General features: G+C 38.3%; 1 protein-coding gene across 5 annotated transcripts in view; it reads left to right on the top strand.

The window, feature by feature from the left end:
- Positions 1-13,821, top strand: part of NRF1 (nuclear respiratory factor 1) — a 115,320-nt gene that overhangs the window by 23,384 nt on the left and 78,115 nt on the right. For 2 of the 5 annotated variants that reach the window (XM_033098930.1, XM_033098933.1), the window contains exons 2-3: positions 2,998-3,152; positions 3,554-3,628. The exons of 2 other annotated variants lie outside the window; for them this stretch is intronic. The gene's annotated coding sequence lies outside the window, so the exon portion shown is untranslated. The remainder of the gene's footprint in view (positions 1-2,997; positions 3,153-3,553; positions 3,629-13,821) is intronic. One more of the 5 variants, XM_033098932.1, reaches the window with a different exon arrangement.

Raw genomic sequence — 13,821 nt, 5'->3', positions numbered from 1 at the left:
GAGAAGTCAGAAATCTGGAACTTTTATGCTATTTCCCTGTTTTAAACTGTTGATAGTTCACATTTAAAAACCAAACACAAAAAGCAGTACAGACCAAACAAAACAGGTCTAAGGGGCTGATTTGGTTTACATGGTCTTTCTCTGACCAGACCTGGAGCTGCTTTTGGTTCTGCCCTTAAGCTCCTGGCACTCAGATGCTGAGTGGATGGTTGCATGAACAATTGCAACAGTCATTTTCTCCTCGGCCTCCCTTTCTTGCTGTACAATAAAATAAAATAATGCCTTCTGTGTCTGTAGCACGTTGCAGTCGTAAGGTGCTTTCATGTACATTGTTTGACTCTTTTTAAAAGTCTCCACTGGTACTGCCACCGCCAAACTGCATGTTTCCCAGTGCGTCCGAGGGAGTAAAACACAGGAAGTAAACCACAAAATGATACGTAAGGCTTGTTCTCATCTGCTTTTCAATATTAATTAATATTGCTGTCGCCCCACTGATCGTGTGCCGAGTTCCATGTGTGAGGAACATGGAACATGCTTTTAAACATTCGGTATTACTTATTTTAAGTTCGTGAGGCAATGTAGACACTACACATTGTGCAAAATTTATGGAAAACACAGTACTGAACATCCTGGGGTTTTGTTTATTAGATTACAAACATAAAAACTGTGTACTCAATTCTCCATTTTCCTCAAAAAGTCAGCTCCTTGTTCTCCTTTTTTTTTTGGAACAATTTTATTCCCTTTCCATCTACTGCAAGTGGGAGTGGGTAATTAGCTAAACCATTTAATATGGGTGAAGAGAAACCTGAAATCAGTTGACAACCCTGGTGCTCACAGAAGACTATCTTCCAAAGACGCTGCTTTAGGAACTTCATGGATTACATTTATTTCTATATCTGGGAAGCATGCTGTCAGGGTCAGGTTGTAAGAACCAGTCCTTAAAGTAGCTCCCGTGTTTCCCTGAAAATAAGACCGGGTCTTATATTCATTTTTGCTCCAAAAGACATATTAAGGCTTATGTTCAGGGGATGTCATCCTAAAAAATCACGCTAGGGCTTGTTTTCTGGTTAGGCCTTGTTTTCGGGGAAACACGGTATATCCACTGTGGCCCTGATGATGGGGGTTGTGACGGTAGGGAGAACAGGAGACCGTGTTACAGGGACTAGATGGGTGACTGCAGGTGCAATATGAAAAAATCATTTCAGTTCAACATGCATATTATTTTATAATCCAGATTCACTGGACCCTCAGGAAAACCCAAAGTTTGGCTGGAAGACATACCCCTGATTGTGTAGGACAGCAGTTAAGGAGCCTAAGTCAGGAGTGGTTAGAGACTCTGCTCCAGGACAAAGGGTGGGCTTCTGACGGAGCTCTGGATTGGAAGACAAGAGATGTGGGTTCGTGTTTTGGTTTTGCCACCAACTAGAGATGTGACTTTAGTTAACGTGCTTAGCACTTTCTGGGTCTCAACTTAATCTATAAAATGAGAAAATCAGACTAGATGACTCCAAGGTCTAAGGTATTTTAAATTTGCCTCTGTTAAAGCTCTGTGGGCAATTGAGTCTGTTACCAGTTACCAAGATAAGAGGATATAAATCCAAGTGAATAGTCACAGATTTTTCAGGCAGCCTTCTTCAGGGTGTTGTTATTCGTGCTTCCTAACAAATCAAGTGGCAGAGAGAGCTTTTGATGAAATATGAGTCTCCTGCCTCACTTCTTTCCTTCCCATCCCAGCCCAGCAGTCAGTCCACAGATAGCCTTTTCAAACTATGACTGTTTCTGTTTTTAGCTTCTTGTGGAGTTACTTCCATAAGGTTTAATAATATGTGTAAACTTCTGTTCCTTATTTATCAACTGTAGATAATATCTTTGGATTTTTTAATATGAAAAATAAGAATTTAACTGATATTTTCTACCCTCTCCTCTCTCCATCTCCCATTATTGGATATTTTATTATTTTTGAGTCTTAATTTTCTTTATAATTTTAAATGATAGACTTTTATTTTTTGATCTATCAACTTTCAATAGGGTTTCAGTTTGCCATTTTAAAAAATGGGTTTATAAGTGTTTCTGAACTTCTTTCTGTATTCCATCTTCTGTGAACTATATATTTTTTTATTTATTGTTATTTTAAGCTGTACTTTGCTTTTACATTGTCAGGGTTAAGGTTTTCATTCTGTCCTCTATCCATCACCAAGTATTATGTACTTATCTTTATGTTTAGAGTGCTGTTTTTACTGCATTACCTTTCTATGCCTGCTATAATAATAGCAAGTCCAGAATTATAATTGTACAGTTACTTAAAGTTTTGTCCTTAAATGCTAAGCAAATCATTGGATATGTGTCAAAGACTTAGCTTAGTAAACCATCCATTTACTCATTTATAGAACAGATATTAAATATCAGGATTCTTATCGCATTGCTGTTTATAACAGTGAAAAATAAAAAACAAATGAATGTCTTTTGGGAATTAGTATATACTGTACATTTTTATAGGGAATGTTATGTAAACATTAAAAAGTGATATAAAAATGTTAACATGAAAATTTAAATTTTTTTATTACTACATTTTCAAACGTTTATAAAATAGTATGTTCACTGTAGCCTCACTTTAGTTTAAAAACAAAACAAAACAAAGCCAACAATGTAAGAAACTCGATTAGGGGTTCTGGTAGAAGCATACTGTGTACACCAAATTGTTAACTTGGTAATGTGGCCGTCTTGGGTGGTGGTTTCTGTTCTTTTTTTGTTTTTACTTACCTGTGTTTTCTCAGTTACCCCAAAGAACACGTGTCACTTCTGTAATGAATTTTTTAAGCTAAAGATAAAAAAATTAGAGTTGCCAGTCATAGTGCTTTCTTGGAATACTAATGCTAAAATAATCTAGGAGTACCCGATAAGAATTCAGTAAATGTTTGTGGAATGAGAAAAATGATTGAATCGCAGAGATTCCTAGATTTGTAGTATTGACATTTATACCTTCTTAATTTTATCCAGAAACAAGTTCAGTTATCTCAAAAGAAAAACCATACATTGAACTGTCTGCCAGAATCTAAGAAACAGCTTAAACTGAATGTTGGTTGTGTAATGACAGATCCAGCAGGATTGAGGCTCACCAGACAAGCAGCCAGGCAACAATGCTACGTTTCACAGTAAGCAGATCTGAATAAAAGTGTCCTTTGTGCTTGGCTGAGACTGAGGGGTGGGACTTGTGGCAATTTATGTTATTTCTCCTTAATGGAAATTGAAGCAGCCTCTAATCCTGCTATCACATGACAACTACTTATTTGATTTTTGGTAATTTGGGGAGCAGCTGTGGACAAACGATTTTTCTGCAAAAAGAGCCAGCTGCATTCTGACCCATTTGCAAATAAATGCCTGGGCATGCTAAACTTCCTATCCACCATGTTTCTAATCCGGGATGGCTTCAGCAACTCACCTGCTTTTTATTGATATTTGTATCTGTTAATAAGCATCTGAATATTTGAGAATGCATTTTCTAATCCTTTTTATCATTGTCATCAACATTAATTAGGTACCTTCTCCCACTTAGGGCACTGTGCCAGAGAACGGGTTGTAAGCTGTAAGGTGTTGTACAATGTGGATAGACTCCTTTCCTCTTTGACAGGTGGGTCAGCGTTAGCTTTACTTATAGCAGATGAAATTGCAGTGTAAAGAAGGAATCTGGTGTGGAGGTAGCTGAGAGCTGGGTTGCTTTGGTCCCCCCACTTCTGAATCTGCTTGCTGCCCGGGCGTTTGCTGACGCCCCTTAACTGTGCTGTGTGCTTTTGCAAGCTGTTGCCTCTGCCCGCAGCGCCTTCTTTTATTCTGGCACCTGGCACCCTCCTGGCTGAAGACTCCGTCTTCATCGTAGCTACTTGATGTCCTCGTGGTCTTTTCTTCTCAGTGCCCCCTTGGCCCTTAGTGATTATCACGAGAATATGATTTTTTTTCTTTTTTAAATGGCGAAATCCTTTTCACTTAGCTGTCGTAATTTGCACTTATTTTTTTAAGCTCTTATAACCCAGGGAATTAAGAAACACAATCAGGGAACTGGGCAGGTAGGGTCTTCATAATGAGTAAAAGAAAGCTTTGCTTTTGATTGCGAACAGCTAGGGCAGGGGAGAGGCAGGGACAGTCTTTCTCTCTTTGCATTTTCACAAGGGACAGATTGGTCTGAATTATTGTATGAACCTCCTTTATTAGAAATTTCTTTAGCAATGATATATAGTGGCCTGTGATTAAAAACAAGTCATTTCATAACAAAATAATACAATGTAGAACCGCACTGTTCAGTGAGAGCTACAGTCTCATGTAGCTATTTAAATTAAAACTAAATAAAATAAATTGTAATTTTTTAGTCACGGTTGTCACATTTCATGTGGTCAGTAGCTGTATGTGGTTTATTGGCTACTGTTTTGGACAGTGTAAACTTAAAACATTTCCACCATCACAGAAATTTCTGTTGAACACTGCTGATCTAGAACGTATCGAAGAGTTGATGTATCTTGAAGCATTTGGTGAAGGTGATTCACCTAACTTCTTTTGTATGCAAGGATATTGCAATTGAAGAATTTTAAGCAACCTAAAATTCCTTGCTTTCTTTATATTTTCCTTTGGTTGTGGCACCCTCTAGTGTTTCAGCTTTGATATAGCTATATCATCATGAAATTATGATTTGAGGCCAAGAACATTGAGATGTTTTGGAAAATTTTGTGGGTTTATGCATTTTTCTAGAGAGGAGACGTGTAGCTTTCACACATCCTCAAAAGGGCCCATAATTCGAAAAAGGTGAAGACTTATCCTCTGGTACAGGTCCTTGTATGGTCAAAACTCCTACTTTGTGACCTATAAGAAGCATTTTTTCTCCCAATACAAAAATAAATCCTGTAACTCTCCCTTTGGCATTTCTATGCTTTACCTGTCCTTTTATGTGGAATAACAATAACAGGTTACACTTAGTCAAACACTCATTATGTACCATGTCCCCTTTTTAAGCCCCTGTACATATATTAACTCGATTGATCCTCACAATAATTATATTAAGTAGGTTCTATTATTCTCCCCATTTGAAAGATGATAAAACTAAGGCATGTTAGTCAAGTGGAACTTGTCTGAGGTGCTAGTGCGTGTCAGGGCAAGGATCGGAACCCAGGACGCTGGCTGCTCCCTGTTGTAACGGTGAGGAGGGGCCGTGAGGCAGGTGTGAGGTGGGATGCAGAGGGGACTTCCCGCCCTTGTACGCTTTGGGGCCAGTTACATAATACGAAAAAAATAAATAGCAAATCGCTGCAAGCCATCCTAGAAGTTAGAGTTAGCACCTAGGATTGGTTATCAGTCGATACGCGCAGATTTCCATAGTCTGCCAAGAACTACGTGACGGATGCAGGACAGGGCTGCTAGTGCTCCCACTTTTTCTGTGATTTGTCCCAGCACTGAACCTAGTCTCTTCAGTGAATCATATGACAGATCTTTCTGTGACTTTTTGTTATTATTATTATTTCCATAAAAAGACATTTGTTGTATTATTGTGATGTTGATTTTAAGGTTTGCTGGATTGTTAAACGTATTAAATACTTAAAGAGTGGGTAAGTTAGACTCAAACAGATAAAAGTTTGTGTTTGTATCTCCTACTTCCCTTTCTGTCTGTACCCATTTCTCACTTCTAAGTGTCCCATTTCTCTCTTCATGAGGCATTTTATACTGTCTAACTTCACCTCGTTTTAATCATTCATCAAACTCCAGATTTTGAATTCAACTTCCATCAGTGTAGGGAAACAGAAACCCTAGTGGTGATCTTATAAAAGTTTTCCATAGAATCGCTTTATTGACGGTATAAAATATCGATCCACTTTATTGACTTACACAAGTCAATATAAAAGTTTTGCTGCTTACCAGCACTCTATGAGGAATTTCTGACGAGGCTTACGTTCTTTTTCTTCCCTTTGTATCAATCAGCGCCTAGTAAACCATAGACGGTATTTCAGAAAATTGAATTCTGGGAATTGGTTACACAGGTGTTGAAGACTAAAAGAGCAAAACGTAGGCACTGAGGCAATCCAGATATTCATAACTACACGAAGCAGCCACCGCCCCTAGCGCGGGGGGCACAGAAGAGAAGAACCTAGGAGCTCAGAGCTGGGAATCTGAGTTCTGAGTGGGACGCCACGCAGCTGGTGCTCAACTACCAAGGGAGAAGGGGCACCGCTGGGGTTGGGAGAGGACGCTGTCCTCTGTTGCTGGAGCAACACTGATAGGAGTGAGAACAGCAAGGAAATCCCTTCTTCCCGCCTCTTCGCACCTCACACCACTGCCTCCCCTTGGTAAAACCTAACAGGAAGCTAGCAGGCAAGTTTGTAAACAGGGTTTGCTGACCAAGTCCAGAGCTGGGTGTAGAGCAGTTCAGATCAAATATAGAAGTGAGGGATAAGAGATGAATAGGCAGCATGACCTTACTGGGGAATTACAGAAACCGTAGTTGCCTGCGGCTTAGCTTTAGTAATTAAAACGTGCAGCCAGTTACCCCTAAGCATTTATTAAGGAGCAAATTGTGACAGCTACTATCCATAGAGACTTTAATGGACCCAAGCCCTGCTTTCCGTGAGCTTACAGTACTGTTTTCACAAAACCATCCACTCATCCTTGAGTCATTAGGAAGTTGTGCGGTAAAGCTTGTTTTTCTCACATATTATGTAAAATCATCATTCTTAACTGGATTCTTGGGCTGTTATTAATATTAATGAATATTTAGTTTTGTCAACGTATTGGAATGAAAAATATTATGTGATTGCAGCTATACAAAATTTTACTTTCGGATGCTCCAAATTAGTTAAGTTAGTCCTAAGGCAAGACTATTTCTGAACTTGAACTGTACTATTCTCTTGGTTCTTAGCATAAGGAAGGGACTTGTTTTTCTAGTGACAATTTGCTCTAGTATGTCATTAAGTTTCAAAAGGATCAGTTTGGAAGGCTATATTATAGCTATTGGTTTTTAAAGTTCATTTTGTTAAAAGTCAAAGTGACACATTCATATGATAAAGGATCAAATAGAAAGATTTACAATAAAAATCAATGGCTTTTTGCCACATTCTTCCCCTACCCCCAGTCCCACTTTTTAGAGACAGATACTTGAACTGTTTTTATTTTCTAGTTTAACTATTTTGTTTATAGTATTATCAAACAGTAACTCCTCCATAACTCTAAATAATGTGTCTATACCACTTTTTCTTGATTTATCAAACTTAGCCATTTTTGACTTCATTATGTATAAAAGGATGACCGAAATTTCTTTCACAGTATTCCCTTTCTTTCCCCTCTGCTTTTGATAGTTGCACTGTAACTCCAGGTTCTTCAATATGCTCTTGCTAGTATCTTCAGTCTCCCTCTCTGTGTAAAGATAGAATATTGATTGGTATATTGGTGCTCCTAGCCGTTCATCCACCTCTCCTACATCCTCATTTCTCTCAGCTTTATCTTTGCTTTTACATTGTCATGGTTCATAATCCTTACATTCTGATTTGTATTATATTTAATTTTTTGTATTTTACCTGTAGTTGGAGTCTGAAAATGGAAAACAGTAGACTGCACACATGACTATGTCTTCTTTTTTTGTTTGTTTGGTTGTTTGTGAAGCCCAGTGGTGTGAGAGGGTATTTTTTTTCTCTGCAAGTCCAGTATCATCCTTGGGCTATTTGAGGAGACTATTCCTAGGAAGGTCAAATGGATTCTTCTTACCTCAAGCACCATATATTACTCAGAATTAAGCCCCATTTTACATTCTCTTTTCACATTGACTTTCTTGTGCAGTTTTTTATTTTTCCTGCTGTGGTGAGAATTTGATCCATTACTGAACATCCCCCAAGAATCAAATCCCATTGCTGACTTGCGGCTTTTTGGAGGCTGTACTACTGAGTGAAATTTCTGTCCCAGTTGTGAAGTTTAGATCCTGGCCTTGTCCAGGAATGTAAGTTGAGCCTCTCGGTTTTCCTGTCTCTGGACCTTAGATACAGTCTTGCTCTGAGACTTTCCCTTAGGCTGTTCTTGTAGCTTTTCCTTTTGATATGATAATGCAATTGATTAGACTAGTGCTTTCTTTTACATTTAGTTATGCCTTGATTAGATTTCCTGGCCAGCTCTTTTTCCTACATTGATTTTTAAAATACTCTACACTTAATCTCATCCATTATGTGTGAATTAGACTCAATTTAACTCCCTTGGACATTTCATCCAAATTCCAGTAGCTCCCTTGATATTATGGATTACAACTGCCAGGTGCTCCGAGACACACAAAAAATCTGTGTTTCTGTGCTTTTCCATTATCTTTCAGTCCCACCCATTGCTGGTCTGGAATGGCAGAAGCAGGAATTCTGTACCAAAATGCCCCACCCCCCCCTTTATAGTTTCTGTGATAAAGAAGAACCTTTAGCTAAGGCCCATGTTGCACTGCGGGTGATGAGCCAGGCTAAGAAAGAGGTTTTAGAAAAATTGTTACCATACCACATTCTTGTTTTGGGCATGATTTTTTTTTAACCGAGTGTTGACTAATCTGCTGAACGTCACTGGCTCCAGGTGATAAACAGATACGCCTTTTTAATTGGATGTGGTGTTTAGAGTCACAGGTCATTATGTATTGCCAGTGCTTCATCTTGCTTTTCACATCTATTCAGAGGAGTCACTGTCAGGTCCATCTGCTGGCTCTCCATTTGGGGCTCTATTGTGAAATGATTTATTAGAGACATTGGTTCCCTGTAGTTGCCTTGCTTTACGTTTATCTCAGTTGTTGGAGTTAATATAATAAAGAAGGGCTTTTTACCAAAACATGGAAACAACCTAAGTGTCCTTCAGCCAATGAGTGGATAAAGAAGATGTGGTACATATATGCAAGGGACTACTACTCAGCCACCAAAAAGGATGAAACATTGCCATTGGTGACAGCACTGGTGGATCCTAAGGGTATCATGCTAAGTGAAATACATCAGACGGAAAAGGACAAGAACCGTATGATTTCACTCATATGTGGGCTATAAAACAAGAAGCAACAAATGAACAAACAAAAAATTCAGTAGACACAGATAACAATATGGTGGTTACCAAAAGGGAAGCGGGTTGGGAGAGGATGAAGAGGGTAAAGGGGGTCAAATATATGGTGATGGAAGGAGATTAGACTTTGGGTGGTGAGCACACAATGCAATATACACAGGATGTAGTATAGAATTATATACTTGAAGAATTATATACTTGAAACTTATCTAATCTTATTAACAAATGTCACCCCAATAAATTTTTTAAAGAATAAAAAAAAAGAAGGCTTTTTAGATGCCTGACTCAAAATCTTTTGCGCACAATTTTAAAAAAAGTATCATCAGAGATGGATATGTAATTAATTTAAAGGTGAAGAAATTGAGGCCTGGTCCTTACAAGACTAGTCAGGTAATGAGTCAAGGACAATCCTGAAGACAGGAATTCTTTGGCATCATCATCATAATTAATATTGAGCATTTATGTGCTGAGCACTGTTCTTCACTTTACCTGGATCATCTCATTTAATCCTCACATCTTTTTTTAAATTATTATTTCTAAATAGCCTCATATCCTTTTGAGGATAGGAACTATCTTTTTCTTTTCATTAAAAAAAAAAGTTGAAATTGAGGGTTAGAGGTTAAATAACTTGTCCAGGAGTTCTGGATATCTTCAGTCTGTGCAGTTTTTTTAAATTCATGTCATCTAACACGTTTTCACCAATTAGTAGTTCCTATCAGTGTTGCTATCCAGAGCATCTGACTCCTTGTTGATGGAAGATTAAAAGCATCACTAATAATGGCCTGGTCAGGGTAGGGCATGATGAGCTCCAGCCAGTGTATGCCAGTCTGACTTCCTGTTGTGTTTATTATTTTTTGAAAACATTGAAAGCGTCACATACAAGTAGCCCACTCTGGTTCAAAGAAGTCTGAAATACTTTTGCCTTTGCTTTTTATAGAGTGTGCTAAGTAAAAATGGTTAGAGAGGCTGAAGGATGGGATAGAAAGAGGTGAGACACTGGGCAGAAGTGACAAGCCTGTGAAACAGACACCCTATTGATTTATGCTGTGAACTGCATTCTGGAGAAGAGAATTGAAATCCATTATGCCAAGTGCCTAGCGTACAAATCCCTTTGAAACGCAGTTAGATGCCATCTAATCCCAAATCATTTAAAAACGATTTTGAAGTACCCAGAATTCTAAAATGCCCCAAGCAGTTTGTTTTGTAGACTAGAAGAACAGTGAAATGGATGGAAAAATAGTACTTTAATGCTGTCTTTCTCTCATATACTGTATTTAATTGTGTCACTTAAATAGTGTGTTAAATTACATTGTAGATATGTACTGATCCGGGAAGTAGAATGTATTCCCTTGAATATTCTAAAACACACCAAACATAGGATATGGAAGAAATCTTATCAGGCATCTCTCTTTAAAAAAATTTTATTTTGACATAATTTTAGACTCCTAATCTTTTTGGATATGTGGTATCCTGTGGGATTTTCTTTCTTCCTTTTTTTTTTTTTTTTTTGGTAATTAAAGTGAATTTTATTTTGAAATGCAGAATACTCCTTGAGATAAGTGAATAATCCCAAAGTTAAGAATCATGTGAGAAGGATGAGAGGATGAGTTATGATATGTATAATGGTGTGAGTGAAAAGAGAGAATTAAAAGTTAGAGCCTCCCCGCCCCCAAAAGGGAACAGCACAAGAATATAAAACAGAAATCAAGAGCCCCAGAAAAGTAAAAAGTTGGGCAGCTACATGGGAAAGTTGACACGAAGAAGAAAGACATAACAGGGTGAGGCTTAAGAAAGCAATTACTCAAGAGGGACAAAGGATTTAGAAGTTCTCAAAGAAGGAAAAGGAAAGTTTAGCAATGGAGTAAAATAAAAATGAGAGAAGAATTTTGCATAAATAATTATGTTCTTTTTACTTGTAGCCCTAAAGGTCATATATTTCTGTATTTACATGGCTGCCTTTTTGGGGGGGGTGGAGGTAAAGTCTAGCTATCCATGTTGTATGCATTACGTGATAGTCGAATTTCAAATGTGTGTGTGTGTGTGTGTGTGTGTGTGGAGGGTGTTACATAAGTAGAGATCATGTTAGTGCACAAAGTGAGACACTCAGCTTTTAAATATGCATCAAAATTTAAACTATGTATACCCTTGACTGAAAAATTTTACCGTTAAGAATTTATTGTTTTAAAAATAAAATAGGGGTGGTAAAGGAAGGTAAAAGGGGTCAAATATATGGTAATGGAAGGAGAACTGACTCTGGGTGATGATCACACAATGCACTATATCAGGGGTGTCCAAACTGCGGCCTGCGATCCATTTTTTATTGGCCCGCAGCAAATTCCAAAAATATATTTAGTTTACTTAAATAAACCAGGTGAGGCAATACGTACCTCACCTCGAGTGAGTGGCCCGGCTGTTTGTGTATTTTACCGCATGTGGCCCTTGGTGAAAAACGTTGAAAAAAGTTTGGACACCCCTGATACAGATGATGTCTTACAGAATTGTACACTTGAAACCTTTGTAATTTTGTTAACCAATGTCACCCCAATAAACTTTAAAACAAATATAGTATGCAAAGTGATTTTTTTAACGATAATAAGGCAGTTTTATCACTCTGCTCTAAGATTAGTAATTTATTCTTTACATAGTAGTTAGCTGGTGCCAGGGACTTTTTTTTTTTAAATTGTGGTAAAACATAACAAAATTTATCATCTTAGCCATTTTTAAGTATATTGTTCAGTAGTGTTAAGTATATTCACACTGTTGTGTGACCAATTTCCACAACCTTTTCATCTTGCAAAACTGAAACTATACCTGTGAGCCAACTCCCCATGTCTCCCCCTCCCCAGCTCCTTGAAACCACCCCTCTACTTTCTGTCTCATAAATGTGACTACTCTAGGGACCTCATATTAGTGGAATCATACAATATTTGTCTTTTTGTGACTGGCTTATTTCACTTAGCAGAACGTCCTCAAGGTTCATTCATGTTGTAGCTTGTGTCAGAATTTCTTTTTCTTTTTCTTTTCTCCCCCTCCAAACCCCACCTTTACTGAGGTATAATTGACAAATAAAATTGAGGAGAAGGTACAGTTTTCCCTTGTACCCCCCCGCCCCGCCCCCGCACTGGTGCATTTGTTACAAGGGATGAACCTACATTGACCTGTCATTATCACCCCAAGTCTCTAATTTACATTATGGGCCACTTTTGTGTTGTATATTATGTGGTTTTGCACAAATGTATAATGACAGGTATCTAATGCAGAGTAGTTTCGCTGCCCTAAAAATCCTCTGCTCTACCTATTGATTCCTCCTTCCCCTCCCCCCACCCCTGACAACCACTGATTCTTTTACTATCTCCATAGTTTTGCCTTTTCCAGAACTTCACACTGAAGTTGGAATCATAAAATACGTAACCTTTTCAGGTTGTCTTCTTTGACTTAGCAATATGTATTTAAGTTCTTCCATGTCTTCTTATGACTTGATAACTCATTTTTTTGTAGTTGTGAATAATATTCCATTGTCCAGATGCACCACAGTTTGTTTATTCATTCGCCTATTGAAAGGACATCTTGGTGGCTTCCAAGTTACAGCGATTATGACTAAAGCTGCTGTAAACATCTGTGTGCAGGTTTTTGTGTGTGGACATAAGTTTTTGTTTTTGTTTTGTTTGTTTCTTTAGATTTTTTTATTGTGGAAGGGGAACAGGACTTTATTGGGGAACAGTGTGTGCTTCCAGGGCTTTTTTCCAAGTCAAGTTGTTGTCTTTTCAATCTTAGTCGTGGAGGGTGCCATTCAGCTTCAAGTTGTTGTCCTTTCAGTCTTAGTTGTGTCGGGCGCAGCTCAGCTCCAGGCCCATTTGCCGTTGCTAGTTGCAGGGGGCACAGCCCACCATCCCTTGTGGGACTCGAGGAATTGAACTGGCAACCTTGTGGTTGAGAGCCCACTGGCCCATGTGCGAATCGAACCGGCAGCCTTCGGAGTTAGGAGCATGGAGCTCTAACTGCCTGAGCCACCCAGCCGGCCCTGGACATAAGTTTTTAACTCCTTTGGGTACATACCATGAAGACAATTGCTGGGTTTTGTGGTATATTTGGTTTTGTAATAAGCTTCGAAACTCTCTTCCAAAGTGGCTGCACCATTTTGCATTCCCACCAACAGTGAATGCCTGTTGCTTCACGTCCTCACCAGCATTTAGTGGTGTTGGTGTTTGGATTTTAGCCATTCTGGTGAGTAGTGTTACCTCATTGGGTTAATTTGCAGTTCCCTAATGGCCTCTTTTCACATGTTTATTTACTTTACCATCTGTGTATGTTTTTTGGTGAGGTGTCTCTTCAGGCCTTTTGCCACTTTTTATTTGGGTGGTGCATTTTCTCATTGTTCAGTTTAAGAGTTCTTTGTATGTTTTGAAAAACAGTTCTTTATCAGATCTGTCTTTTGCAAATGTTTTCTCCCAGGATGTGGCTTGTCTTCTCATTCTCTTTCATAGAGTGTGTTTTTCGTAGAGCAGAAATTTCTAATTTTAATGACATTTAGTTTATCAGTTATTTCTTTTCATGGATTGCGTCTTTGGTGTTGTATCTAAAACATCGTTGCCATACCCAAGGTCATCTAGACTGTCTCCTAGAAGTCTTGTGTTTTACGTTTAGGTCTTTGAACTTCAGAATCCGTTTATCAATATCCATGAAATAACTTTCTGGCATTTTGATTGGGATTGCATTGAATCTATAGATCAAGTTAGGATATTTTGATATTATTGAATCTTCCTAACCATGAACATGGACTAT

The sequence above is a fragment of the Rhinolophus ferrumequinum genome, chromosome 26 (genome assembly GCF_004115265.2).
Source record: "Rhinolophus ferrumequinum isolate MPI-CBG mRhiFer1 chromosome 26, mRhiFer1_v1.p, whole genome shotgun sequence".
Lineage (NCBI taxonomy): Eukaryota > Metazoa > Chordata > Mammalia > Chiroptera > Rhinolophidae > Rhinolophus > Rhinolophus ferrumequinum.
This window is presented reverse-complemented; position numbering and strand designations above follow the sequence as displayed.